Source organism: Cydia amplana, chromosome 6 (genome assembly GCF_948474715.1).
Source record: "Cydia amplana chromosome 6, ilCydAmpl1.1, whole genome shotgun sequence".
NCBI lineage: Eukaryota > Metazoa > Arthropoda > Insecta > Lepidoptera > Tortricidae > Cydia > Cydia amplana.
Window position 1 is genome coordinate 2,763,443 of NC_086074.1, and position 25,540 is coordinate 2,788,982.

General features: G+C 37.1%; 1 protein-coding gene across 2 annotated transcripts in view; it reads right to left on the bottom strand.

Annotated features, from left to right (window-relative positions):
* The window catches only part of LOC134648606 (protein outspread), a 399,873-nt gene that overhangs the window by 373,424 nt on the left and 909 nt on the right, over nucleotides 1–25,540 (bottom strand). The gene's annotated exons all lie outside the window — the stretch shown is intronic.

Sequence of the window (25,540 nt, forward strand, 5' to 3'; positions counted from 1 at the left end):
TAAGAATACGAATCTGTATGATTCAATGTGTTGATGAATAAATTTAAAATTTTGTCTATACGTAAGTCACCAGAAACCATAGACAATATTTAAAATCCTCTGCATTTATTTTATTTATAGAAATTGAGATTCTTATTATCAGATTGTGTATAATGGCCCTAATAAGGTCTATTCGAACACTACACTCGCGAAATACGGACGACTTCCGTAAAAAAAAACAATTATGGCGGGATTGGAAGGAAAATTAAAAAACTTTTGTTGTGAAGTTGGATTTTTATTATAAAGATTATAAATTTGTTTTTTTGAGTGGTGTATTTTTTTATTTCATTGCATGTTTGAGAAAAGCACTATACATGCCTAGCCGTGAAAAGGTCTTGCCGGCTTCGTATCACTATCCGGCCTCCCTACGGTCGGCCGGCTATACCTACTCACCCGGCAAGCCCTTCTTTCCCGGCGTCTGCAGTAATGTACTATTAAAAAAACGAACTACTTATAGATAACGCTATTAAAAAAACTGTTTTACATTTACAAATAACTACATATAATCTGCATATCAAAATTGTATCACTCGAACACAATCTTTCAAAAGTGAATGAGTATGATGAATGACATATTTACATTTATTAAGAATGCATTACGATTGAAAACGTCCGGTGACATAATCCCGCCCTCACTACCCAACCTCTTAACTCCAAAATGGCGTAACTACCATACATTATGGACATACATACGCCCTTTTATTAAAATCAGTGGAACGTATACGTTCTAGTTCGAAAAGGGCGTAACTGCCGTTGAATTCTTACGACTTACGCCTTACTAAACTCTCAAGGCCGGTAAGATAATTAGTAGGCTTGCACACCTGTTACCGAATACCGATAATTGGGACAAGTTTATCGGTTTATTCACATTACTAATTAGTTACAATCTCCTCGAAGGGCCTAGAGTTTAGCCAGGCGCGGTGTTACCAATTTAGCAACTTAGGTTTTAAATTAAGCTACTTTTGAAGTTTTAACAGTCACCAACTTACACGAGTTATGAAGAGTAGGTTGAGTACTTACGGGAAATTACGACACTAATAAAATTTTTAGTTAAATTTGTTTTAAGCAAGTGTGGTGAAAAAATGTCAAAAAATAAAGTAAAATAAAAAAAATTGCAGTCAGTCAATAATAGATGAACTTTAATTTTATTAGGTGTGCATTTTTCTCAGAGATACGACATGTGTATTATGTACTTACCTACTAAATGTGAAAATAAACGGCATATATTTAACATGAATTCCTCTATCAAAGCCCCTGGTTTGAATATTAATATTACCGCCAAGACCGAAACGCAAATAAATATATAAACAATAAAAATCTCGTATAGCACTTCATATCGATACAATTCCCGATCTTATTTCTTCAGACTGAAGGTTTCATTTCAGAATAATTACAAAGCGCGATACGCGTTTGCGACAGTTACGTTCAGATAAGGCAATGTGTTTGGTACAGCACGTTGGTTCGAATCAATTCAGCATTAAGTTACATTGTAAGGGGTTACGAAAGACAATTAAATAATATAAACTGCTAAATCAAATCACACAACACAAAACAACAAAGTCACTTTCTTCGTCATTGTTGTGGATTAAATGTGACGTTCCACGAGAAAAGGTACCTTATGGCGATCGGCGCTTTGACTTGATCGACCGCATTAGTATTGGAGCGCCGATTGTAATAGCGTAAGTGACAACCGCCATAAGGTACCTTTACCGGGTTTTGTTTTGACCGTCACCGAGGTAGGACGCGTCCCGGGGTGTTTTACAAGGGTGTACGCTATACCATTTTGTCGCCAGATGTGCGGGCCGGGCCGGACCGTGCCTTTTTTTTGTATATAAATGACCGCGCGCGTTTTGTGTGTTTCGGTTTCGATTCTATGATTCTATTCATTTCTATTAAAATATCTCATCCCGATAAATGCCGGTTTAACGTATTTTTTATTATTTTAAAATGTGTAAAATCACTGCGCATACGCCGAAGTAAACCTCAGCGAAGTCGAGACATGAGTACGAGTTACCTGGTGAGAGATTTCCATTTTACCTCCAAATAACATGCTCATGTGGATTGAATCTCTGTATAATTGCATTGTCTGTTTTAAGCAGGGTAGCAGTACAAGCAATACTTGAACTATGTTGAGTACCTGTATGTTGCTGTCTCTTTACGAGCAAATGTAGACGATTACCTTCAATCTTGCCCCAAAACAGGCAACTACATACTAGTATACCGAAAGATGCAAGTTGATAAAACGAACTCTATGTTAATTTCGTCGTTACAATACCATTCCAATTTTGTTCTAAATTAACATGCGTCACGACTCACGAGGGATGCTGCTTGTACACAATTTTTTTTCCTTCGCACGAGTTTGGTTGGTGGAAGTTGTTACTTCAGATAATGTCGTGGCGGTCTCATGTGCCTACTGTATACCTATAGCGGCAACTTTATTTTATTCCTAACAACTGGACTGGGTTAGGATAGAGGTAATTGAGTAAGAAAGATGCCTATGCCTGTAGGTGGGTGTAGCTTAAAAAGGGAAAGAAGGGACCTCTTACGGAACCCACTGATTTCAATGTACAGCGAGACATACTGGGCGATTGTAAAGGGTTGTAAAAGGCGAACAAAATACGCAAGACAGTCGGCTCAAAGAAACGAATCAAAATACAAAGGCCCGCAGAAGTAATGGCGGACACCGCTTCAGAATTATTTTTTATACTATCCGGCTTCAAGGGTCTTACAGCACATCACAACATGTGCAGTTGCAATAAATGCCAAAAAAAAGGGTACGAGGCACGGCTACTTTCACCACGACCACGCTGGGGTGCGAGGAATTGAAGGAATGTAACAGGTATGCTGGTAGAGACTTCAAAATAATACCATACAATTGTTTTATATATTTATATCGTCGATATATGAATTGCAAACTAAGAGATACCTACCAAGTATAACCGTAAATGGAATATTTGCATTGAGAAATATGAAGTTAAGATACCGGAACGGGAAGAGGGTGTCATGGGTCTTTAGCCCTAACTACCAAATAATATTCAGGTTTAACAATCAATTCAAGTGAAACTCTATTAATATATCTTTCTGTAATTTTTTTTGTGTGTTTTTTTTAATCAAAGTGATAGTGCAATTTTCTCATGCTCGAAGTAAATATGTAATATGCTGATGTGCAAACTCTGTGTTTTTGCGGTTTTATTGTGTTAGAAGTGTCTGTGTTGTGCAGTGCTAAAATCCAGTTTTGTATGTCCTAGCGTGATTAAACTACTATCTATCTTTATTATTATTTTATATAAAGTAAAGGACCTCGCAAGTTGTGATTTTCTTTTTGTGCCTACTGAGTAATAATATAACAAACGTCAACCATTATACCAACCGGTAGATATTACTTACTCGTGCCTCCTGGGAAAAAAAAAGGTCCCCCTAGAAATTCCTATATCTACAAGCTGCGCTACCTGTGCTACACTACACTTATACAATAGGACAAAATCCTTCGTCCACCTTACCGAAGCTCACCGTACGCTACGCAAGCACATACTTGGTCGTCGATCAAGAAACTTAATGACCACTACCTGCCTTCTTCATTATCGCAAGAAAACGCAGCACTCCACGCAGCTCTGGAATATAAAGAGAAAGAGAGGAAGGAGGGACGCCCGATATATACGTGGGAGGACTCACTTAACCACGACATTCGACACTATACTTACTAACCGACCCCGATCCTATTGGGAGTACATATCTGAAAACAGAAGCAGCCTAAAAAAAACAAGCGGAAAAAAAAATATACAAACAACCGGAAACGGACACGGAATCAGAGCCAGAGGAAACGGAAAACGGTGGCGGCACTAGCGGTAGGATATCTAATACGGAGCCCCAAGTGACCTAGCACGCTTTGATTAGATCAGAGATACCGTAATAAAGACAAGATGAAGAAGAAGACATGAAGAAGACAGGAAGAAAAAGCAGTCATATTCCCTCACAACCAAGTATTTATTACACACCAAGTATAGTATCTATCTACCCCATGCTGACTTCACGATGCCTGTATTCGGGTCGGCTCAAAATTTCCCGTCTCTCCTACTATCCTGACTGCAAACCCTACACTCCAGTCCTATCTACTGGGTGCTCCGGTGTCTCGGGCAGGCTGCGGGCGCCTACGGAGGGGTGGCAGGGGTTGTTGCGTAATAAGCTGGTTTGCGCGCGTACTTTGTTTGATTTCGCGTTTGAGGCTTAGCCGGTGTGAGGTGACGCTGACACCTCCACTGACTCGATGCCGCTTAGGTTGAATCAGCAGAGTCATACGAGCTTACAGGACTATTTGCCTCAACTACGCCTCCCCCCTGTAGTCTCCTCTTCCTAGTCCTTGCTGCAGGATCTGCTGGCTAGAGTTACCCCTAGTATCAGTATCAGTATCAGTAACCGCCATAAGGTACCTTTACCGGTGGAACGTCACAAATGGATAGCGCCACCATGATGTTTGGCTGTATTTTTTCCGCCCAAGCAGATGTTGATGTTTCCTATGAGTGGTTATATTGTTACCGTTATGCACATGCAAGTAACTTGCAGTTGGCGTGGCTCACTCCCCGATTTTGTCGCGTCGCTACAAGTACCTACAAGTACATGCGGCCCACACCAATTTTGGTGTCTACTTGTCTAGCCATAGTAGTTGTCGCGCACCGCTAAGGAACGGACGCCTGCTCGCGCTTGCGCCACCTAGCGGTCATATCTGTCGTAAAAGAAGCGTTTAGTTAGGGAGTGAATCTTCTGTACCTAGTACTATTATATTTATTCCTTAAAGCAACACGGAAGGGAGACGGCATTCGCACAATTTCCCCTCTGCCTAGGTACAAGATCAACTGATCTAGCGCGGGTAATAAAACTAGTTGCGCTCGGATTTTAAACTAGACCGAGTCCAGACGCGCGAGTGAACACAGCAGCAGAAAAAATGCCTAATTGCTCGGTTTTTTGTTGTAAAAAGAGGTCGGGGACATCAAATTTACAAAAAGAAGGTGTTACATTTCACATGTAATATTTTTTTTTACATGTCATACGTTTAATTACATTTAAACACAATTATTATATTTTAGTCTCATGTAATTGCTGGATTTATCGATTTTGCTCGCCCAGTACAAATTGCGGATCGGTCGAGCGACAAATCCGACTTCTCATCTCTCAGAAAACATTAAAATTTTTTGACGAAAATGTGTTAGTGTGCGTGTTGTGACACTAGTGACTCGTCCATACACAAAAACAGATCGAGGTGTGCAAGGTTTGTCTGTGTAGGGTGTCATTTTCTATGTATTTGTGTCGTCATTACAGATTGGATTTTGTATGTAAGTGTGTGAGAAGTGCGATTGTGCCCCCCGCGAAAAATGGCAGAATGATTTGAATGTCAAGATATCGCTTGGGCCTATCCCTTCCGACGTGTCGGAAGCACGTGTTGATCGAAGATTTATTCTGTGCTTGCAGTTGAAAAATCATAGAATTCCAGTCTGTAACTTACCTGTCTCTGTTTTTACGTAGGCTGTGGGTTCAGTTTAGAATGTATAATGGAATGCTAACGACGAAAGATGGGTCAGTTCGGGTCAGCGACGAATTGCGGAAAACAAACGTTTCTTATCTTATCTTTGCGACAAGAAAGGTGATAATGATGGCATCTTTGAACATTGCATGTCAAAAAAGGACTTCAAAATAGAAATTTGCTTCGGTTGCACCTTAATAATTAGGCGAATCAACTTTTAGACGGACCTATGTTATAAACTTATAAGTTAATCAAGCGATTTGCTTTCTGACAGATCTAAAATTTTGACAAAAATTAAACTAAGAACGGTATTTCTTGGTAACTCCAGAGACATTTTTGGTTACCGCACAGACGTGAAAGTGTCAATCTAAAAATTCTAAAATGTAATTTTCCCAAGTACAAATTGACGACGAACTGTTGGGAAGTATCAAATGATATTTCGTGATTTTCGTGTGTGTATATTATGTTCAAACTAATTTTTATAGTCCAGTATCATACTCTATTAATTCACTACATACATACTATTGAGCTTAGAATAAATTTAAAAGTGGAAAACATTACTGTCTTGGGTGAGACTTGAACTCACGGCCTCTGGGTCGATACTCCAGCGCTCTGCCATCTGAGCCACCAAGACCTCATCCATAGCCAGCAAATCTTTTCACCATATAGGTCAAGGGGACCATATAGGGATATTAAAATTACATACTATTGATATGTTAAATATTTTTGCGACGTGCCACTTCAATATATTTTGCGTTTCAAAATGTCACTTTCTGACAAAAGTGCACTGAACTGACATTAACTGGTTTCAAAATCTACTTTTTAGCGTCCGGTAACTATTGTTACCTATTAGTATATCTAACATGTTACTTCAATGTAGGCATCTGGCAGTATCTCCGTAGATTTCTTACCTGAAATATAAAAAAACAGTTATAACATAACGAGGACTTGCGTAAATAATCGATTCAATGTGAGTAATAAATGCTGGCCACAACTCATTCCAGATTCGAAATTTAAACGTGACAGATAATTTACAGGGTGCGTTCCGTTAAAAGGCTTTTAAGTTTAATTAAAACGAACGCGGTCGAAAAAATGTTTCAGTTCGTTATTTTTTTGTTCAATACATTTTCCTAATAGTGTGTCCAGCGTTTTTATTTTATTGGTATAGTTTGTCAAAGGACTGTCTCATTTCAAATATAGACAGAGAGAATCATACTATCTTTATCTTACACTATAGTTCGTTTTTTTAGCATTAGAAAGAACTTGAAAGAAGGTAAGCGATTTTGACATGTCTTTTAATTGAAAAACACTTTTTATATATCCATAACTATTATAGGTGAACCAGGATCTATTAAGGGTGCGCCATGTTGCGGAATTTCACTGGAACTAATTTTTTCATACTACACTGAATTGTCACCCTATACATGAGAATAACAGCGCCCTCTTGACAATTATCATATATTACTGGTTAGGCTATACTTATGAAAGCAGAAGACTATAAAAGATCGTATTAGATTCATAATTATTACATATTTATCGTAACTTATTTTTAAAACGTGTTTTTCAATTAAAAGACACATCAAGATTGTTTACCAAATTTCTAATGCTAAAAAAAACGAAGTATAGTACTAGCACTCAAAAGAAAAGGATGAGTATAGTTTTTTTTGTTCTTATTTACTGACAAATTGGTTTGACCAACTATATTTCCTACCTTTTTCTATAGACTCGAAGTTAGTTGAGTTGCAAAATTTTAAATGTATGATAAAAGAAGCTATTCTGATAAATATTTTTTTAAAAAAAGCTCGGTAACTAGTCGGCATGACATCTCAGAAGTTCCTGCTTTCTGTGGTCAATATTTTACAACAATTTAACCTGCACTTTAATTATTCGCTTTTTTTAGGAAATGGTTTGTCTATAGTTTAGTTTAGAATTAGTAAGAACAGTTGGTAGTACAGTACACGTAGGCACACGTAGGCGTCGAGGCCGCACGTAGTACGTAAGCAAACAGTCAATGAAACAGGTTGATGATGACGGAATGTTGGCAGCATTGTGGTGACGAATTGGCCCGCATTCTTTATTTGAATTTATAAATTGGTTATGAGTGTATTGGAAATAGTCGATTGTTGATCGGTAGCATGTAGCATGTCAAGGACTGCTTGTTTTTTTTTTAATTTTTAGTAGTGATTGCGTGTTTGTATTCAGTTTTCGGTTTCATCGAAATCCATTTGTGAACAATTCAAACAATTTCCATGCTAAGAAAAAGACAAATACAAACCTGTAATGTTATCCCTTTGTAATGAATTTAACCAAAATAAACCGTTGAAAGTCTGGACAAAGAGAACGTGACAGACGTTTAAATCGTTAAACTAATTTGTCTTCTAATTAACTAAAACATTTCCTACAAACGAGTTGCGGAAACTATGAGACTTCCAAGTAAAAGTAGACATTAATCGACTCACCGATAACGATTATCGATATAAATAAGTTCTAGAATGTGATATCGGTATCTTATCGAGCTTGCTCTTATCTGATAATCAGATTTAGTGTTCTGATGCAATTACAACAGAAAAAGGAATAAAAATATATAGATGGTCAACCAAATCTTGTCAGTAAAAAAAGGCGCGAAATTCAAATTTTCTATAGGACGATATCCCTTCGCGCCCTTAAACGAATAACACATAGACAGATAGTCCCCATACGGCTGACCAGTCAAAAGTGAAGCCGAAACTCGATCGATGTGTGCGTGCGAGGTTCGTGTTTTACGCTCAGCAACATACACATATATACAAAAACGTGTTGCCAGTATATAGATATTTCTCTCAAAGTGGAGTATTTTAACCACACCACATCCTTAACACTTGGTTATTAATAATTTGTATGTGCGTAGATTTCACAAAGTACAGAAATGCAAAAAATCCTTAAAAGGAACATAAAAAGCTTTTGCTACAAAGCTTTTTATGTTCCTTTTAAGGATTTTTTGCATTTCTGTACTTTGTGAAATAAATTTTCAATAAATAAAAAAACGGATACATTTTGACTATTTTTATTTAAAATGTGCATAAAATAATAAATATAATACATAAATTGAAATAAAATAATGAAATACTTAAAAATATTTTTTTTTATGCAATTATACAAGGAACTTCAATTAAGTAAGCGTATTTATTTTAGAATGTAAACGTCATGTCTCATTTTGAGGAATAAAAATCACTACACTGGCAACATTTATAAAAAATGGCGGCTAAAGAAACTTAGGATTTTTGTATTTACGATTACGTAAAAATATCACATTAAACTCGATACTTACGCGTGAAATGTAATGTCAGTCTGTTTGTTTTTATAATATGATGCGTTGTGACACCCATTCACTGCACAAACAACCATCTTTCCTGTGTTTTTGATTTTTAAACGGGAGGTGTACACAAACCAATTTGACCTTGAGAACTGCCAGGGCGGTTCGAATACGGTGACACGAGTGCGACGTGACGTCGCACTTGAAATGGCTTCACATGGTATGTACGAACACTCCATCTGTGCCTTATAAATCTATGTTCGCGCCTACATTTTTCAAATTTGCCGCCTTATTCTACTGACAAGATCTGGTTGACCAAATAAGAACAAAAAACTATACTCATCCTTTTCTTTTGGATGCTAGTACTAGAGTAAGACAAAGATAGTATGATTCTCTCTGAGACAGTCCTTTGACAAGCTTTAGTTTTACAATTGACGAAATAATTGTAAATATACTTGAAATATTTGCTGTAAATACGCATTATTTTGTGTAAAGTTACGAAAATATCAAAGAATGGTATTAGCCACTGTACCTATTCTAGTTTCCTTCTATTCAACTGCCGAGGGTACGTTTATTTTTTCAGCAGAGGTATATACAGGGTGCCCAGTAATTAGTGGATAACCTTCTAACCACCGACAGAGCACCTTAGGCTGGTCCAGAAAATGCACTTATAGGTCTAGTAAAAGTTTCGTGGTTTTCGAGATAATCGAACTTTTCTGTCTTTTTTAATGGCTAGCTCCATACTTCACTTTAATCACAATCTAGGCCATATCTTTGTCTGTAAAGATGTAATAAGCGTGTGTGATACCATTTTAGAATCAGTATTAGATAAACTATTTTTGAGAAAGTTGGCCATTCTGGTCTCCATACATTTTTTTTTCACCACAAACGATCAAACATATTGAAATTTTTTAAGAAAACATTGATTGGAATTTTTTGTGTGGCTACCAAAAAGCGACAACCATAGGTGGTAACGAAAGGTCCGATCGCTGTATATCGCTCCAACCTATGGTATTGACATTGAGCGACTTGCGACGGTGGCAGCGATAATCATAGGTTGGAGCGAGACACAGCGATCGGAGCTTTCGTTCCCACCTATGGTTGTCGCTTTATGGTGGCCACACAAAAAATTCCAATCAATTTTTTCTTAAAAAATTTCAATAAGTTTGATCGTTTGTGGTGAAAAAAAAAATGTATGGAGAACAGAATGGCCAACTTTCTTAAAAATAGTTTATCTAATACTGATTCTAAAATGGTATCACACACGCTAATTACATCTTTACAGACAAAGATATGGCCTAGATTGTGGTTAAAGTGAAGTATGGAGCTAGCCATTAAAAAAGACAGAAAAGTTCGATTATCTCGAAAACCACGAAACTTTTACTAGACCTATAAGTGCATTTTCTGGACCAGCCTAAGGTGCTCTGTCGGTGGTTAGAAGGTTATCCACTAATTACTGGGCACCCTGTATACGTATTTTTAAATACAGAAAAATATGTACCTATTCCTATTTCAGCACGTGTGAGTAATATAACATACGCAACATTTCCTTACTAGCATTATAATAGGTATGACAATTTAGGATGCGTATCCATTCCAAAAAACTAAACAGCAAGTATCAATGTAAATATAATCAATTTCGCATTTATACAAACGTGCGAAACTTTTCTCTACACATTAGCATTATTCGCACGTCGTAGAGTAATTAAAATCATTAACCAGTAGGAAATCATTGCCACGGATATCATTAAATAGTAGCATATCATTAATAGAACATCTGTGTTGCCACACTAGAATTTTTATTACCTACTTGTATTCATGATCAAGGAAAGTATGCTAAGATTCTGCATAAATTAATAAGTAAACGATTGTAATTGTAAATAATTATGTATTCTACTTCGTTAAATGAGAAATCGCAAAGACTTAGGAACAAGCTTTTATTAATTAGGTATTTGGTACCCCCGGCGGAACTGAGGCGACATAGGGTTAGATATGCAAATAAAACACACACACACACACACACATCCAATTTTCTGTAAAGGATTAAAGATAAAGATAAAAGATAGTTTATTCAAGTAGGCATAATTACGATGCGCTTATGAACGTCAAATAAAGCTAGGTAGACCGGCTCCAACCCTACACCTCTGCCCCGAGAAGATTTAAGTCCCCCCCTCAATTGGAGGAGGGTATCCCAATATGGGACCGGCAAAAAACTAGGCGGGACACATCATCCAAAAAAAATTACATCTTGTAATTAACATGCATTACGAGAAAATAAGTAAAAAAAAAATACAATTTAAATTACTATAGAATTCATACAATTATACACATTTGTGATGCGTTCAAGCACCGAACTATGTACTTAAAGGAAGGAAGCTATCCATTCCATGTTAAGTATAGCATAAATAATGCTACACCATCAGCAAATAGTTTCTGCCCAAGGTGGCAATAATGTAGCTAGGCCAAGACTGGAAAAACTTAGCATGAGTCATCTCATAACAGGTTCCCAATCCAAACTGACAGATAAGTTCAAATCTCGAATACATATGATCCTCGGTGCGATTTGCACCTTAACCACACTTCAACAGACACTTTATAGCATCATACACACAGAATTAACTTTCCTGTTTCAGCCTAGCACATGCAGCGCTCCAAAATTCTAACCTATAAAGTTCAAAATGGCGGACAAAACTACGCTCTGTACAACAACCAAACGCGCTCTATTTACACGAAATAGAACTCTAACTTAAAACAATAAGATAGTTGCTAGATGCAACTGTAACTAACGTATTGGTTTTCAACTAAAACTACGCACACAGCAGTAAATATGATGGATTGGTAGGCTCGTGCGTGGGTATGGCGTCCTGCAAGTATGCTAATCTTCGCTGTTTGTTAAGTTGGTACACGGCAACGTTCGATTGTTCTGCGTATTCGCGGTTGCGCCATAGGTGCGTTTAAATTTGACATTTGGTTGCGTGCTACGGTAATGGTAATAATGCAATTGTCAGTTTTAAGTGTCTGAAAATTCTTGGTATTTATTATCTGTGGAAACAGTAACCAGTAGAGTCTGTGCGGAAAGAGGAGAGTCGTGAAATGTACTGGGCCCCATACTATCCACAAGTTTTCTCTTTCCGCACAGACTCTAAAAGTGGTAACACATTATCGCACCGCACCGCGACCTTGGAGCGTCGCACCCATAAGTGAGAGCGAGAAAGAGATATCTGTTTCTCGCTCTCACTTATGGGTGCGATAGTGTGCTACCACTTTAACCCATGAATTTAGAAGGGATCGTTCCAAAATCGTTCCAATGCCGTTTCTTACAAACATTCAGACTTTCTTTCCGGTGAATACAAATCATCGTAACAATCTTCAAAAGTTGTGTGATGTTACTTAGAATAGATGTACTTATACCTAACATTACACCATCCGCCTTTTATCTTTGTGTCACAAGATCCTTAATCACCTATTGAAATGCAATCCCAAATTGATACATCGGACACTAACCATCCTGTTTATAAACACCAAACGATAAACACTGCGCAAACAGCTCCCAAGAAATGCCAACATGTCTCAGACGTCTCAAAACACCGCGAACCCCTGATACCAATAATATCCGGCGCAAACAAACAATGTTGACAATCATGACGGTTGAAACCCAATCCTTAGCCATTGCGATTGCTATCAGCGTAGTTAACCTTTCAAGTGAACCAGTATATGAGCCATCTCCGTTATTATGGATCTCGAGATCACGTTAGCGACCGGGATTTTTGCGGTTTAATTTTTACACCCCTTTTAACTCACCTGAGGGCTTAGCTAGGAAAATCTAAATTTTGGGTATCTGCCCTGTAGGCCTAGCACATGATTGGCGCGACAGTATCTCGCGGCGAGATAGACTACCCGTCTTTTTCTAACTAAAGAGGGACAGATAGTCTATCTCGCCACGAGATACTATCGCGCCAATCATGTGTTAACCCGGCTGCCCCTCTATCGCCCAAATTTCCAAGATCACATTGGATGAGCATCTGTACGCCGGTGCGAGACATCACTAGTATCACTACATACGTGAATAGCGGTCTAATCTCGCTCACAAATTGGTGATAACCGCGTTAGATCTCAAGGTCAAATTGCACTGGTTCCCGAGAATACGCTTGCGCACGCAATGACAATCAGCCTGTAGGTACGAACAATGGCTTCTGAGTAACGTCCTGCGAAAGCAAACGTTAACTGAAAATTTGTAAACCTTAATGCCATGCTGTAAGGTCTACCGATGGATTAAGAAGGTAGCCAGTACTTAACCCCTTGAACGCCACGCCTATCGTCTGCGGCGCGTCATCGTGAACCTTGTCAGAATGCACGAAGGTTCACATTGGATTGTAGCCGCGCCGACGTCTTTGGCGGCCAAAGGGTTCTGTACATGTGTGATGTTTCCTTTGGCTGAGTGATGGGTGTCTACAAAATGATGAATGTGTCGATGTATGTCCATATGTTTGTTTACGGATTGACAGTTAATATTTTGCAAAGGATCAACTGCAGAATTGCGAAACGAATTTATTGTGCCAGTCATCATTTTTGAAACACAAATTCAGTACTGTGTTGTGATAAAACGTCCAAGAAATTTAACTAAAAGGTCTAGGATTTTATGAGTACCTAGGTACCTACTTACACTGCTAATTAATTAAATAACTGATTCGAACAAATCGAGAAGAATCTAACGTTGAAGTCGTTGAACACTATACTTATATTTAATCTCCAAATAAATTATATTCTTAACTGGTCAAATGTAAGCACATAATTTAATTTAATAAAGAGGGTATCAGCAACATTGTAATTCTTACATTACCATACTTTCGATACGACAGTAAGTAAACATTTATTTTTATACATATACATTGTCGCAAATTGAAATTACCTCCAATCTTATCCGAAAGACGTTGTCACATGATAATAGTGCCATTACCATGTAAACTGCAAATGAAACATTAACTTTATCACCTAAATTGCTGCGTAAAATATATGACGTTTATACAAGAAAGATGCATGTTACAACCAAAGTAGTGTCCTTTACGTCATTTTGTATTGTATGTGCGCATCGAAGGAGCATCGATCATTGCGCGGACGCAGCCTGGGGGCAGAGTGCTGCTGTTTGTACTGATGAGTTCCGACTTCTAGGTTATACAGAGTGGCAAAAGAATCGTGGACAGAAATAGATATGACTAAAGAAAGGAACTTGGATTAAAATAATGTTAAAAAACAAACATTTACTACCTTTGTAACACTCGGCTATTAGTAACGTAAAAACGGCACTGTCTAATAAGTTACAACCTTCAATCTTCATTCCAGGCAATAGAGTAGTGTTAAACGGAGAGCGCTGGAAGCTGGTAACCTAGCTGTAAGAGCGTGCGACTTTCAATCCGGAGGTTCCGGGTTCAAAGTGTTCAAACCCCGGCGACAAATGAGTTTTTCGTAACTTATGTAATGTACGATATATTATTTGATATTTACTCCAATACCACCAGTACCTACGCCAATTCTTGGGATTATAGTTGTCAAGTGGACCCCAGGCTCCCATGAGCCGTGGCAAAAGGCCGGGACAACGCGAGGAAGATGATGATAATAAGAGGTGATAAAGTATTAACGGAATGTTAACTATACAAATTCACTGCGGGACTATGGTTGATTGACTCAATTATTTTTCAATCAAACTATATTTCAAAAAATATTGACGTCTGTTCCAACAATGGAAAAAGGTTTTCTCCCATTCACCATTTTTAATTTGAACTCTTCGTTTCATGCTGGTAACTACAGAGCCTTTCGGAGGTATCTAAATTATGCATTCTCAATGGCGAAGCATAATACCCATGAAGACCATGCATTGCTATTTGTTTAGTTCAGCTTCTGTAGCTCTCCCGAGTCTCCCGATAGCCGTTTCAGCCCTACGGGCATATACAACAGCCCGAGCAAAAGCCGTTGACGCAAGGGCTTTATAGGCACTTACGACCTAGCAGTATAAGTGATCAAGCCAAGAAACCCATTCGATATTCCTGTTAGCACTAAATTACAGCTTAATGAAACGTTCTTATACGCTTCTAAGGCGTAAGGCGCCACTAAGACGCTACCCGAGGAGTCCAGCTTTAATTGTATACAATTTTCATCTATTTTATTGCGAAACCGAGCTTTACACCCAGTTAATTCAATTTCTAGGAGCCGTAAAAGCCAGTTTCATTTAAAACTGCGTGTATCTATAAAATCAAGACTTTGATTATCAATTATTGTTATTGTAGGATGTATATAAAAGGGTAAGTTAAAAGACCTACCACAACAGAGCTTAGCTTTTGTAATTTATGCCTTTTAAACATTGATATAATGTGTACTTCTAATTTTAGAATAACTTCTACGCAAAAAAGTGAAAAAAAGAAATATATTTTTTGGAATTCTTCATTTTTGTAAGTTTTTTTTTAATGTTTGGGCAGAATTAGCTAGTAAACTGAGGGTCTACCGCGAAAATCAAAATTTCTCTATCTGCCCTTCTATCGCTCGAATATGCAAGAGTGATCGTACCTAAGTAGTCAGTGGTATACTCGTTTTTGTTGTCTTGGTCTTGGATACGAGTATAAAACAGAGCAAATCCAGATTTACCCTTAGTAATTATTTTTTCCCGATAAAACTACCTACTTGTTCATGTTTTCTTTCTTAAATATGATATGATTAACCAGGCAGCCAAGCTTCCAATAACACACATTAAATTTTGCCTAGAAGCATTTCACAAACAAGTTTATCAAGCCCCTTTTATTACCTCAATATAACCCAAAATTAGTTAAACTGGCCATAATTGAATTTACACCACCCAATTATTCTGTTTCACTCAATTTAATCGCAGAAAACCTGGTTTTTAGTACGTATATGTGAGTTTGCGTTACCTTTCAGATTACCCACACATGCAAAAATCTTGGGTACGCGTTCATAATCAAACCGAGCTGTCATTATTTCGCTAAGCGTTGCAACGAAGGCGATTCGCGGTTAAATATACGCTTGGATACGGTAAACAAGCAATTACTAGATTACCATACTATTTATTGCAATCTACAAAATAAACCTTACAGTTTAGGCACTTACGCCGTAAAACTATTAATCAATATGTGAACGGTGTAAAGAATGACGTAACGGCCAAATAGTTTAAGAGGCATTTTTTATGGTGTTATGTCATGAGACATGAGTATGGTCGCATATGCTAACGGTGCGGGTTCGGTCCAAACCGGAGTGGTGGGAACTAGAGGCGTAGCGTGACCAGCATACAGCGGGTGGTCTTTGGATACGATTAGGACTGTCAAAATGTACATACGATTATGAATAACATGGATTTGTAGTTGTTTTATAGATGTATAAGTCCTAGAATACATTGTTAGCGAGCGATAGCGGAGACCTAAATAAATGTGTATAAAATTTATTTTTATTTCTTATTTATAGATAAAGACATGCGGCAAGCAGCTTTTAGTCCAACACTATCACACGCAAACTAGCTGAAACAAAAACAAAAACGAACGGCAATTAAAACCGCGCCTGCTGCATTACGCGCTCATTTGTGTATGCAAATCGATTAATAACTTTAAAAAAATCGTATCTTCCCACGTTACTCACTCTAATTCAAAACCCTAATTACAAGGAACAAGGTCGTATTTTACGAAAAAAAATTCAAGCTCGATACGATCATACTAAAATTATCAAAACTCGAAATGCCGCCATCTTGACTACAGGCGCGTTCGAAAACGAAACAAATTGTGTTCTTAATGTTTTAATTAAAAACGCCGCTTTTAGCCGCTATCTCCGATGGTAAATATAAAGGCGAGTCGTGACTCATAGAAACAATTTACATACACGCCAGATAATGCTAAGTAAATAAAACCTGTCGAGTCGTTAACTCGTGTTCGATACGAGTAGGTAAAGCCAAGTTCACACGTTGCAAGTTGCAACGCTAGAATTCACACACATGAATGGAGATTTCTCCTTTATTTACATAGCTGTTCTACATTATTGCTATTTACTGAGCAAGAGTTACAAATGTTACAGAACGTAGTGGGAATACAAATGTATGACTTTCTTGTGGAAGTTATATTTATTACAGGTCACGCGTTGTGTCTGTTTATCGTAACTGATAATGCAAGGTATGTAATAAATACAGTACCGATAAAATCTTGACGACGCCAACCTAAGCAATCAAATGCAATACGCTTCTAGTGAAATTGAACTGTAACCAGACGTGTCTAGCATCACTAATTAATGTTAGTAAGGTAAGTAAGACTGCATTTTTATTTTTTTTATAAATCGAAACAAAGTATTCGTATCTAATGTGGTTTGCTTAGTTTTTGTATTGCAGACAGCTTTTAAGTATTGGAGAATTTGGAGACTGCGCAACTTTGTCTACTCTACTATAAATCGTCAGATGACAAGCAAAAGTCACTAATTACTATAAAATATTTAAACAAAAATCAACCTTCTTTTCGTACTAATATGGTTCACTATGGCTATGAACTTGTGGTGGTACTTAGTGACTTTTGCTTGTCACCGTTAATTACAAACAATAACGTCCTTCATCGCACAAAAAAAAACGCCTATGAGCGTCAAGTACGTGATACCAACAAAACATAAAGGTATAACAACACGTCTCACTTAACTCGATACTTTAACCGATAATCGATATCCATAACACTGTTTGACCACATCGTCACATAATACTGGCTGATATTTTAGCTAAAAAAAACACACGGCGGATATAGAGCCAATCTGACAGATGCGTTCGTGAGATCTCGCTACGTAAATTTGATATTGTGCCGTAGACGTAGACAAGCTTTGGGGACTTTTAAGGGTCAATGTTCATAAGTCACACTGGATCGTCGTCGAGGCGTGTCAGGTCCGCTTAAATAAAAAAAAATCACAATTGTCTTAAGATTTTACTTTTATGTTGTATTTTGAAGGCTTATACTTGGTCAACCAGATCATGTCAGTAGAAAAAGGCGGCAAATTTGAAAAATGTAGGCGCGAAGGGATATCGTCTCATACAAAATTTGAATTTCGCGCCTTTTTCTACTGATAAGATTTGGTTGACCGTCTATATCTAATCTTATCACGCCCTTATAGTAGTAGAATAGAACACGATAAGATGTTTTTTTGGGTTATACGTTATTGCAAAGTCTAAATTGTTTCAGACAGTATTCAGTCTAATCAAATACTTAAATATAGTCTGTCAAGCCATTTCCTTTAGTAGAAAAAAGCGGCAAATTTATAAAATGTAGGCCCAAAGCCATAGAAAATTTGAATTTCGCGCCTTTTTCTACTGACAAACTTGTTTAACCAGCTATAAGTAAATACGGAAATCCCTTCCCATTTCCAAAGTTAACAATCAAACCTTTGTCCATGATGCTAGAGTTTGAAATAGAAGAAAAAGCCAGCACTGTCTATGGCCTTTGAACCTATATGACGGGATTAAAAATTTACCGTATGTGCTTAGGATAATTCGACGTATAAATCTTCCGTAAAGATTTAGTACTTTGTAACGTTATACAACGCTTTGAGAATAGGGATAAAGGAGGGCCATTAAACCTATGAGTATGTGAATTATACGTACAATGCATTAATGGGAGGCATCAGTTGTGAACTGTACTTATTTATTTAATGTTACAAAGATCTGTACAGCCTTATAGCATAAAAAAAAAACAAATAAAAATAACCGAAATGTGTTCTACCTTTAAATTTTGAAGTCGGTTAAAAAAATAATTTCACGTGTTTTGGAACGCAACTCATTTCATGTTTAAATTCAAAGTAATCGTTAATTTGCCACTTTAGGGACGCATTCTCGTTTTTAATGTCATGTTTTGTCTTTTAAACTAAATTAACTTTAGCTAAAAGATCAGTAACATTACACGTGTACAGTCAGCAGCAGAATTAGTTATGCACGCGAGGTGTTAGAAACTTTCATACGTTTTTATTCTCTATATTAACAAAGTCGTGCTCAGATCATTTTGAACTCCTCGCGCTTAGCTACTTCTGCTGACTTTAGATAAATTAAAAATATTTATCACAAATTATTGTTAAAGAATTTAAAGATGAAATGCAAATAAAGTACGCACGGAAGTGCAATGCAAAGCAAACGTCCGAGTTGTTGAATTTTCTAGAACCCAATCTAACATTAGACGCTACATATTTATATATATATTTTTTTAATAATAATAACAAAATTCATAAAATATGTATAAAGCACTTCAAACGTCACACAGCAAACATTACGAAGCGAAGATTAAGAATGCAAACATTTGTTTACAGGTGAGATAATGGTAACGCAGAGATAGTAATCTGTAGCGTAGACTAGAGAGAGTAAAATATTGCGTAAGCGCACATCTGTGATGATTATGAGTAAAAGTTCCCTTCCGAGCCATCTATGAGCAAAAACAGGCTGTGAATTCAAGATTTACTGTTCATGTTTTATGTTTATAAGACCTGAATTGGTAACTTGATATTTCCCAGCCCGCAATAGGTAAGTATAAACAGTTTATTACATTACATATGGAATAAACATAATTCACTGAATCCTAGTTTTGCTTTCCGCTACAAGGTTAAAGTCTCGTTTTATATGTCCTCTAGATAGAGAAAGCATAGTCGATTACTATCTCGCTTTAGCAAATATATAATTCCCTCTATTGGAAGTATGTATTGGAACACTATAAGGAGAAGAACTACTAAGATTTCAATTCAAAGCAGCAAAAATCGCGAAATATTTAATGAGAATATTTCAAAATTATTATTGTGTCAAACACACAGAAATCCTTGTCTTATTCCCATAGCTCGTCTGTCAACACTTCAGGTTTCATTCATTAAAGCGTTGAATAAGATATTGTTCCTGCAGCCTACTTAGATAACTGCATTGTGGCATACCAAGGCTATCGAGTTACTCGCTCCGCTCTCATCGGAGGTTCTCAGGTAAAAACGGAAACTAAAACGTTTATATTATAGTGTTGTTTGTTGTGTTTGATGTAGGTTAATTGAGTTGGTTGGGTTAAGATTGTTTTGATTTTTGATGTATTGTTTAAAATTGTTAAGAATTCTTCTTGGACATCGCTTGAAGTGTTTTGTTACGAGTTCTTGTAGCCAGACAGTAAAATATCGAGATCAAAACAAAATTAAAACATTCCAAAAAGATCGCTTACGACAAAAAGATAAGGATGGAAATATTTGATCGTGACGCAGCGGGAGACCCCGACCGGTTTTACGAAAAAACGAAAGAGGAATCGCCGAGTTACGCCAAGCACTTGTTTCCCAAGTAGGTGCCGGTTTTAATTGTTCGCTTTATCCGGTGTCACGTTCGTTCCGCGACCCACATAATATCGTTCGCCCATTGTGCCTGTAACGGTCCACAGATAGCATAGCGTCGGATAGCGACGTGTTAATTCGCTGGACGCGACGTGTCACAGACGCAACAGTAAATGCTCCTAACTCAGAAATATCGTTTTCCTAACCTGTTTACCCTTCGTCTTTTTTGTTTCTGGAAATGAAATCTGTATACGGATACGAGTTGATTACTCAGTTTTCTAGTGGAGTGTTAATTGGCGCTAAGATCGATTTCCAAACCATTCATTCTCATGCATTAGGCGTGTTCACAAAAATGCCGGCCGGCAGGGCGAGGCCGTTGCACCTGGCGATCGCGCCGACGCATTCCTCACGCACTCCTTTTTATGCTACACTACAAGTTTAGCCCAACCATTGTAAGACAATCTTCCTCGCCGCCCCCTTTCAAACAACCGCAGACTAGATAAGGTCACGGTAGCACGCAGCAGCAGCTCCCTTTTAACTGGCTACCTTTATAGGAACGGTTTCTTTTTTTAAATTTAACTATTCCATCTCCACGTCTTTGTTCAGATCATTTTTTTTTGGGAGAAGTAGTGACGCGAGCGTCGCGCTAAGTATAGAACAAATGTTTACATTTTGTGAAACTTATGTAATTAACTGATGGATTTATAAAGCCTTAAAAGGACACTTAATCTTTGACTGAAATAATTATTTGGCCGTCTTGTCCCCGTTCCCCATGTGCTCCACTTTTAATTGACATTTTTTTAAGCGCATGGTTTAAAGATAACCAGCGCAGAAGGTCGAAGCTATAACCATTAATATTCAGTTTAATTTTGCGACTGTCCAACAAGATAAAAAGTGTGTCGAAGTACTAAATAAAACATTACAAGTTTGCGTAGCGTTAACCGCAAAAATGCGTGCGCCGGCGCCACTGGGCAACGGAAACACGCTCGTTTTTATAAAACGTTGAATTTGTTAAACAAACAATTGTAACCCACAGACCTTTGGCATCGCCGCCTTAGCACTGTATACATGTGCGCATACAGTGAAAACCTCTACACATGACATACTCTATTATAAATTACACGCTTAATTATGGTCATTATAAACACGATGCCTATCACGACTCAACGACCCGGAATCGCTTGTAAATATCAAGGGGAAATGCCATATATCACGCGGTTTTTTATGCAAATCACTCCACAACTCAGCCAATCAATAACTAGGAAGACAATTTGCTTAATTAGCTAACTTTCACCTGTATAATAGCAGCATAAGTCACAACTTTAACAATGTTGTTTAACATTAACATGCTAACTTATCTTTTGTTTGTATATCTATACAAGAAATTTTAATTTCGGTGTGACTTTCTTTTGTTTTTTTCAATTAGTGATTCTTTTCAGCTATTATACGCACGTGCTTACGTGCTAGTTTGCTTGCATTGCAAATGTTTGTGAAATACAGTTATTAAAGTGAATAATCATCTGGAACGGTTTATCAGGAGGCCCGACTTTACTAAATAACTATTCGATCGTTACTCTGCCTTCAAATTAGAAATCCTTTCAATGCAACTATTCAAGACCGTGTTGAGAAACAGAATTCTATCAGCAAGCAATACGAGTCCAACAAAATCCATTCATTAGCTCAGAGTCACGTACGAAAGGCAGTTTAAGTATAGAAAAGATAGGTTTATAAGGCTTTTTGTTTAGATTGAGCTAGTGTCCAACCTGCAGCTCTCCATAAAGCTAACAACTCTCATTACTGTCGCCTAATGTCGTCTATTTAGCGAGCCGACCGTTCAATCGATCGTTAACTTCCTATTCGCGTCGCATCACCTTGCGCACGCGCAACATGGACAACATGGCGCATGTCAGCTTCGTTAGCTGAGCATTTGTCAAGATAATAATTGTCCGGACAAAACCTTTTTAGGAGGACATTTCCGCATCATGAATAGAGAAGTCTTTAACGTTAAACGTCTAGTTTATACGTATTCTCTATGGTTTTCAACGAAGTTTGTTAACTTTGTTTAGACAGCCTTGGTTCTGTTCTGACGTTTAGAAGCCTAATCGGGATATTATGTATCTGATGTGGTTGTAGAGTGTCCGTAAATGAATGTTAGAGTATGCTCTTAGAAGATCTGCAAAAACTCTTATCTACAAAGGACGCCATTACTGTCACTGTCACTAACTGCCATACCTTTTATAATTGTTACGGAAAACTCGCTAAAGAATTCTAGATTTATCTATTGGAAAATAACAATTAAATCATAATTTCTTAAAGTATGCCTATTATAGATATAAATAAACAATGTGTCTGATTATTTGTTTATTCACGTTAAAAGGATTATTTGAATACAGTAAGGGACCCACTGATTACCAGTCCGCCGGACGATATCGGCCTGTCAGTTGTTCGGAACTGTCAAATTTTTGTTCTAACTGACAGGCCGATATCGTCCGGCGGACTATTAATCAGTGGGCCTCTTATCACTCACAACATTGTTTACAAAAAACCACATACAAGTTTAAGGAATATTATATATATACGGGCCTCAACAGGGTTACTTATCGTGATAATGTTGGTACAGGTGCGGTGCGTATCTGCGTAAGTAAATTATATTTATTTAGACCAAAATAATCAGCATAATTTACAATGCCATAACGCTTACTTTAGGGTACCTTATTAGTAATCATAAAGTACTTATTAAAAAGTAAATGACAGCTGACATGAAAGAGCATTGTGTCTATGGTTCTTGTGGTTAGCGCGGTCAACGAGACAAACGATTTGCTAGTTGCTTAGTTATTTTTAAAACGTTGAATAAACAAAATGAATCATGCACAAGTATGCGTAAAAACGACCTCAATTGCTTTTTGTTTACATGTGTTTACCTACTGACTTTCTCAAGTTTCTGGGTTAGGACACTTCAGCATTGTGAATTACATTATGCGACTCGTTGAACTGACACTACCGGTTTTTTTACAGTCGACTTGGCTAACTATCTTGCGATAAAGTTTTTTGATTGTAAAGATTGACATCTTAACATGCATACATAAAGGAAACGGACCGATAGAACTAAATATTTCTACGGTCCGTAATTCCGTAGTATGTATTACACAAACCTGTTACATACCTATGTAGGCATGTACAGATTTCCAAAAACTACTCATTTACTCGATTGGGAAGCTACATCATAATAATTTAGACGATTACAATTACTTTCAGTGTTGTTTTATAGTTAGAAATGCAAAATTTTCGGGATTCGAAACATTCCTTATCTTATTTAAAAAATCTGAATCTTAGACAATCGCTGTCCTGTCATTGCACAAATCTGCGTTTTAATTTCAACACTGGCAACAATGAGAATCAAAATGGATGGTCAAATACATCGATAATTAGATAAAGACCGATTACGTATTGTTGTTCCATTATCAAAGTACCTACCAATAGTCTATCACACGATAGAAGCGATGTTACAGCCTTATAGGACCTTCAATTAAAGCTGTTTGGAAGTTTTTTTTCACAATTTATCTACGATAATTTACTAAGTACGTTAGTGTCATTGCAGTGTATATCGGACATTCATTTCTGTATGTTGGTTAAGAAAGTTTCACTTTTCCTATGATTTAATTGGCATACCTATGTCTCACAACTTAAACGGCGGCGGCTTGTAAACGGCAGAAAGGACCTACCAAGTAGCCATACAAATACAACTATAAGCTAGGATACATTTAAGTAAATTCCTCAGTAGGTACTAGCTTTTTTTTTCTCAACAGAATAGATGATAAAAGTATCAGCAATCCCTCGAGTTCTAAGCGGACTATATGCTTGTTTGCCACCTACAAAAGGTGTATAAGTAAGTACTTTACTTTAAACATAAAGCTAAAGTTGTAAGTAAATTAAGCAACTTGGCTGTAAGCTCTTCTTTGTAAAATTTTTGGTCACAGGTGTTTAGTCGTAAACTCGTAACAGAAAAGAAAATTGTATGTCTATTGAGTAAGTAGGTAGGTAATTCTAAATTGAATATGCTTTGAAATCTATTAATTAAAATACATAGTTACTTATTGCGGAAAAGAACCTATCATAATAATTATCTTTGATCCATAATTAGTAATTATCAAACTTAGTATCTCTGCCATAAAGCACCTGAATGGATGAAGTGCTCAAAATGGTCTGTACATTTGTATTAGACATAATTGTGGATACTATGGATCATCTCGCTTTGAACATTTTGTTTACCTAACAATATTTAATGCTGACTGTACCTATTTAACAACTTAAGTAAGTACCTAACGTTTTCACGTTTTTTTTTCTAGCAAGTTAAATACGTACGAACGTATACGCAGGGTTGGGCAGTATTTCAATTACATGTATTTGAAATACGTATTTGAAATACAAATTAGTATTTTGTATTTGTATTTCAAATACTACCTCAAAAGTATTTTGTATTTGGTATTTGAAATACTGCACTCACATGTATTTAGTATTTTGTATTTCAAATACTTCAAGCTTCAAAATACATTTCTATAAATACATTTTATTAAATTCTATAATCCTAAAATGTCTAATCTCTCGCACAAGCTGTGAGCCGACCGCGAACCTCCGATCCAGCCGAGATACAATTTTCATTGGCTGGATACTGGATCTATATTATCAATCAATCAATCAATCAATCAATTTATTTTGCTATAATAAGGGTTGGTTTACAGGTGTTATTACAATGTTATGTACATTCCTTAATTAGCCATATTCTATAGCAATATATATATTAGGTCAACTTCTGCGTGGAACTTTTCGTTTAAATCTAGGGGATAGGGTCATTGCAGTAGTTTCCGTCCATGCACTAGTTTTCGACGACTTGACGGATTATCAAATATATATTTCATTTTTAATTTACTACTTTTTGTGAAATCTTCATCTTCCTCGCGTTGTCCCGGCATTTTGCCACGGCTCATGGGAGCCTGGGGTCCGCTTGGAAACTAATCCCAGTAATTGGCGTTGGCACTAGTTTTTACGATAGCGACTGCCATCTGATCTTCCAACCCAGAGGGTAAACTAGGGCCGTAATTGGAATTAGTCGGTTTCCTCACGATGTTTTCCTTCACCGAAAAGCGACTGGTAAATATCAAATGATATTTCGTACATAGTTCCGAAAAACTCATTGCGAAATATCATTGTTATATGTAGACAGATATATTGCTTAGACGCCTTAGACATAAGGATTGAAATCAGTCCAAATTTGTGCAGGAATGTAGGTATTTATATTCAAATTTCGTCAAGTGGACGTAAACTAGAGCTGGACGAAAACTAGCGCAATGACCCTATAAGTTTATATGAAAGGATATTCGTTAACGTTAAAACTAAATG